Raw genomic sequence first — 6,000 nt, 5'->3', positions numbered from 1 at the left:
GCGCTAGCCTACCTTCCCCTTTGTCAGAGCTGTACTCAACTTTAAAAGCCCCTTTCAGGCAGCCTGAATGCACTTCATTTTCTCTCAAAGAACTTCGCATTGATAGCTGGAAAAGGGAAGGTTGTTTAGAAAAGGAAGGAGAGACAATGAGAACAAAAATGAAAGCTTTCAGATTCCATTATGAACATTACCATCAATTCTTCTCAGCTGTTATACATTTTCCGTAATGTTTCCCCATCTTTCAGAGGCTTTTCTAAATGGACCTTGCATCAGGGCTAGGGTAATAAATACTTGAGAAATGATGGAGAAATGCTGTTGCTTGGCATTATGGGGGAAGATCAAGGTACAGATGTAGGATCTTAATTTGAGCCAGTATCCTACAGCAGGAAAATAATCCTGCAGCAACAGGACATGTGAATTATTATGTGGATTATAATTAATGGACATTTTTGAAGGTGATGTAAACATTTTTTTAAGGGAAAATCAAGTCTGAAATTTCAAAGTGGAAATTACAAACTTCAGAAGCCTTTTTGAACATAAAACACACTACAACAGGGTGATCAAATTAAGGTCCTACATCTGCAAAGCTAGCAGATCAGAAAACTGCTTCATTAATACTTCTCTAGGCAGGTGAAAGAAAAGAGACCTTGCCAGGGCACTATATACAGTACCTATTCAGACTCGGGGGCATTGTGTAAATATTTAAGACGGCCTGATCGTTGGGTAGAAAGAGGCAGGCTTTGTGTGCCTTTGAAGCACTGAAATCTGCTGTACAATGTCTTTGCAGGAGTGCTTTCTGTTCAGAATGCAGTAAGTGACCTTAGTCCTTTAAGCACAATGCACATGAAGGTTACATGAGATATTGTTTGCTTTGAGATGATGTGTGTGTTTTTGTGTGTATGTGTGTGTGCGTGAAAGTGTGCAAGCGCTTGAAGAGGGCCATCGAGCCTCGGTTTTACGCAATGCAACGTTCTATGCGAAATCAGTTGCTTAAATCATAACCTAATTTATTTTGAATACTCATATCATTAATAAGGTCTAGCCTTCGTGTGATGGCAGACATACAGTGAGGGAAAAAAGTATTTGATCCCCTGCTGATTTTGTACGTTTGCCCACTGACAAAGAAATGATCAGTCTATAATTTTAATGGTAGGTTTCTTTGAACAGTGAGAGACAGAATAACAACAAAAAAATCCAGAAAAACGCATGTCAAAAATGTTATAATTGATTTGCATTTTAATGAGGGAAATAAATATTTGACCCCCCTGCAAAACATGATTTAGTACTTGCTGGCAAAACCCTTGTTGGCAATCACAGAGGTCAGACGTTTCTTGTAGTCGGCCACTAGGTTTGCACACACCTCAGGAGAGATTTTTGCACATCTTCTCCAAGTCATTAAGGTTTCGAGGCTGACGTTTGGCAACTCAAACCTTCAGCTCCCTCCACAGATTTTCTATGGGATTAAGGTCTGGAGACTCGCTAGGCCACTCCAGGACCTTAATGTGCTTCTTCTTGAGCCACTCCTTTGTTGCCTTGGCCGTGTGTTTTGGGTCATTGTCATGCTGGAATACCCATCCACGACCCATTTTCAATGCCCTGGCTGAGGGAAGGAGGTTCTCACCCAAGATTTGACGGTACATGGCCCCATCCATCGTCCCTTTGATGTGGTGAAGTTGTCCTGTCCCCTTAGCAGAAAAACACCCCCAAAGCATAATGTTTCAACCTCCATGTTTGACGGTGGGGATGGTATTCTTGGGGTCATAGGCAGCATTCCTCCTCCTCCAAACACGGCGAGTTGAGTTGATGCCAAAGAGCTCCATTTTGGTCTCATCTGACCATAACACTTTCACCCAGTTGTCCTCTGAATCATTCAGATGTTTATTGGCAAACTTCAGACGGGCATGTATATGTGCTTTCTTGAGCAGGGGGACCTTGCGGGCGCTGCAGGATTTCAGTCCTTCACGGCGTAGTGTGTTACCAATTGTTTTCTTGGTGACTATGGTCCCAGCTGCCTTGAGATCATTGACAAGATCCTCCCGTGTAGTTCTGGGCTGATTCCTCACCGTTTTCATGATCATTGCAACTCCACGAGGTGAGATCTTGCATGGAGCCCCAGGCCAAGGGAGATTGACAGTTATTTTGTGTTTCTTCCATTTGCGAATAATCGCACCAACTGTTGTCACCTTCTCACCAAGCTGCTTGGCGATGGTCTTGTAGCCCATTCCAGCCTTGTGTAGGTCTACAATCTTGTCCCTGACATCCTTGGAGAGCTCTTTGGTCTTGGCCATGGTGGAGAGTTTGGAATCTGATTTATTGATTGCTTCTGTGGACAGGTGTCTTTTATACAGGTAACATTCTGAGATTAGGAGCACTCCCTTTAAGAGTGTGCTCCTAATCTCAGCTCGTTACCTGTATAAAAGACACCTGGGAGCCAGAAATCTTTCTGATTGAGAGGGGGTCAAATACTTATTTCCCTCATTAAAAGGCAAATCAATTTATAACATTTTTGACATGCGTTTTTCTGGATTTTTTTGTTGTTATTCTGTCTCTCACTGTTCAAATAAACCTACCATTAAAATTATAGACTGATCATTTCTTTGTCAGTGGGCAAACGTACAAAATCAGCAGGGGATCAAATACTTTTTTCCCTCACTGTACAGTGCCTTCGGAAAGTATTCAGACCCCAACCCTTTTTCCGTATTTTGTTATGTTACAGCCTTATTCTAAAATGGATTAAATCAAATGTTTTCCTCATCAATCTACACACAATATCCCATAATGACGAAGTGAAAACAGGTTGTTAGAAATGTTTGCACGTTTATTAAAATTCTAAAACAGAAATACCTTATTTATATAAGTATTTAGACCCTTTGCTATGAGACTTGAAATTGAGCTCAGGTATATCCTGTTTCCATTGATCATCCTTGAGATGTTTCTACAACTTGATTGGAGTCCACCTGTGGGAAATTCAATTAATTGGACATGATTTGGAAAGGCACACACCTGTCTATATCAGCTGACAGTGCATGTCAGAGCAAAAACCAAGCAATGAGGTCGAAGGAATTGTCCGTAGAGCTCCGAGACAGGATTGTGTCGAGGCACAGATCTGGGGAAGGGTACCAAACCAATTCTGCAGCATTGTAGGTCCCCAAAAACACAGTGGCCTCCATCATTCTTAAAATGGAAGAAGTTTGGAACCACCAAGACTCTTCCTAGAGTTGGCCACCTGGCCAAACCGAGCAATCGGGAGGGAAAGGCCTTGTCCAGCGAGGTGACCAAGAACCCGATGGTCACTTTGACAGAGCTCCAGAGTTGTGGAGGACAACCATCTCTGCAGCACTCCACCAACCAGACCTTTATGGTAGAGAGGCCAGACGGAAGCCACTCCTCAGTAAAAGGCACATGACAGCCCACTTGGAGTTTGCCAAAAGGCACCTAAAAAACTCTCAGACCATGAGAAACGAGATTCTCTGGTCTGATGAAACCAAGATTGAACTCTTTGGCCTGAATGCAAAGCGTCACGTCTGGAGGAAACCTGGCATCATCCCTACGGTGAAGCATGGTGGTGACAGCATGGGGTTGTTTTTCAGCGGCAGGGACAAGGAGACTAGCGAGGATCGAGGGAAAGATGAACGTAGCAAAGTACAGAGAGATATTTGATGAAAACCTGCTCCAGAGCACTCAGGACCTCAGACTGGGCGAAGGTTTACCTTCCAACAGGACAACCACCCTAAGCACACAGACAAGACAAAGCAGGAGCGGCTTCGAGATAAGTCTCTGAGCTTGAGAGGATCTGCAGAAAAGAATAGGAGAAACTCCCCGAATACAGGTGTGCCAAGCTTGTAGAGTCATTCCTAAGAAGACTCAAGGCTGTAATCACTGCCAAATGTCATATCAGTTTTTTTATTTGATACATTTGCCAAGATTTCTAAAAACCTGTTTTTGCTTTGTCATTATGGGGTATTGTGTCTAGATTGATGAGGGAAAAAACAATTTCATCAATTGTTAATAAGGCTGTAACATAACAATATGTTGAAAAAGTCAAGGGGTATGAATACATTCCGAATGCACTGTATGAACACAGCTACCAACATGAAGGGCAGTTTTCAGTATTCTCACTATGGGCCAGTTATTATAACATGTACTAAATGGAATTCATTCATTTAGGACCCAGAGTTGTTCCTTGTCAGGCCACATTGTCCGGAAGAACTCCGGCAAAGCAGGTTTGAGTGTTTTTAACCGGAAAGGCCCACTAAGTTTGCCTTTGTTGGGCCTAGGGAGTGTGATAAGATCAGTGAAAGGGACCAGTGTCCTGCTGACTCAGCCAGTCCCTGTGTGTCATTGTTTCTCTTACACATACAGACTGGGTGGCCCACCCAACACCTACCATACAGGCCAAACCGTGCCTGCTCAACACTGTAGCCTACTATATCCACAGACTATCACATGAAGACAGTGTTCTGATGAGGGGATTCGTTTGCTTGACTCCAAACCACCAATACGCAACAACAACAAAAAAACAAATAGGCCTATAGGTCTAGAAATGTATAATAATACACAGTTATAGCATCAGACGTCTAAATGATGATAAAAATTATCCATGCACTGAAGATGAATTGAGTTATGTTTATCTATACACAGTGTGTCCATAAAAAGTGAATAAATGGTGTGATCAGAGAGAGTGAGGCTGCTCCCAGGACCCGGGCAGTGCTGCTAGGATATTGCTGCGGAGAGGTGAACGACCGGCTGCCACGTTCAGTCAGTCACTGTTAATCATTTTTACCACGGCCAGCCGTATAACATTACTAAAGGGGAATTGCTTCAGTCTGGTCAGTGCAGGGAGCAGTTTGTCTAATCACAGTGCAAATAAGGTTTGATCACTGTCCAGCGTAATCTAGTCCACACGCTGCGTTCACAGCCCTAAATCACGGAGCAGGGAGGCTGCAGGTGCTGCCTCACAGACAGTCCTCCCCCTGGGGGCTGTAGACTGGGGAATAAACAGCAAATAAATGGGAGTGCTAGGGAGAGGGATGAGCTGATTAACTCGCTGCAGGGCAGTTTCTCATTATCCCTGTACCTGCCTCAGACCCACCCAGGCCCTGAGTCTTTAGCCCGTCTGTCTCTCACTCTCACTGGGTGCTGCTGGCTCACTCCAGGCATACCAGTGATACCTGGGCTGAAGCCACCGGTCTAATAGTATTTGTACACTGGGTATGGAGGGGGTGGCTTTGTGTGTGTGTGTGTGTGTGTGTGTGTGTGTGTGTGTGTGTGTGTGTGTGTGTGTGTGTGTGTGTGTGTGTGTGTGTGTGTGTGTGTGTGTGTGTGTGTGTGTGTGTGTGTGTGTGTGTGTGCGTATTTGTGCTGTAGCCGAGGCCCGTGCCATCCAGTCTTCCCATGCAGTCTCTTGGGAAAGTGCTAATGTGTCAGTTCCATGGCTCATTTCTTTCAATTACACTGGCTGGTCCAGGAGAGCCTAACAGAGGGCCACAGACAGCTCCATATGCACACAGCCATCACTGCTTATCACGGGCCACTCAGGGGCTATTCATATAGCCTTCATTGGAGATGACAAATGGGTGCACATCCTGTCTGTAAACAAGAGTTGTTAGTTATATTTATCTCAGGATTAACATTCTATTAATAATTAATTCAGGTCATGTTTTCTCCGAGGCATTTTAGATAGCAGTCACATATGATCATGTGATAACAGTCAAATCTGTGGTCATTTACCACTAAAAGATACGCTGATAAAAGTCCTCTCCTTCTCACATGTTAACACCCAACAATATGTATTTGCAAATAGAATATCCAGTCAAGTTAGACATTGGATTGAATAAATAATACCCATTATAAAACATACACAAAACAAACAAAAGAGTAAGCTGTAAATGTGGGCATATTTCATAAATGTGATAATTATTGGCCTCCAAGTCCAAAGCTCACATTACCAACATAGCAATTACAGACTGAAAAATAGCAACAGCATTTAAATGCTACCTT

Source organism: Salmo trutta, chromosome 24 (assembly GCF_901001165.1).
Source record: "Salmo trutta chromosome 24, fSalTru1.1, whole genome shotgun sequence".
Lineage (NCBI taxonomy): Eukaryota > Metazoa > Chordata > Actinopteri > Salmoniformes > Salmonidae > Salmo > Salmo trutta.
This window is presented reverse-complemented; position numbering follows the sequence as displayed.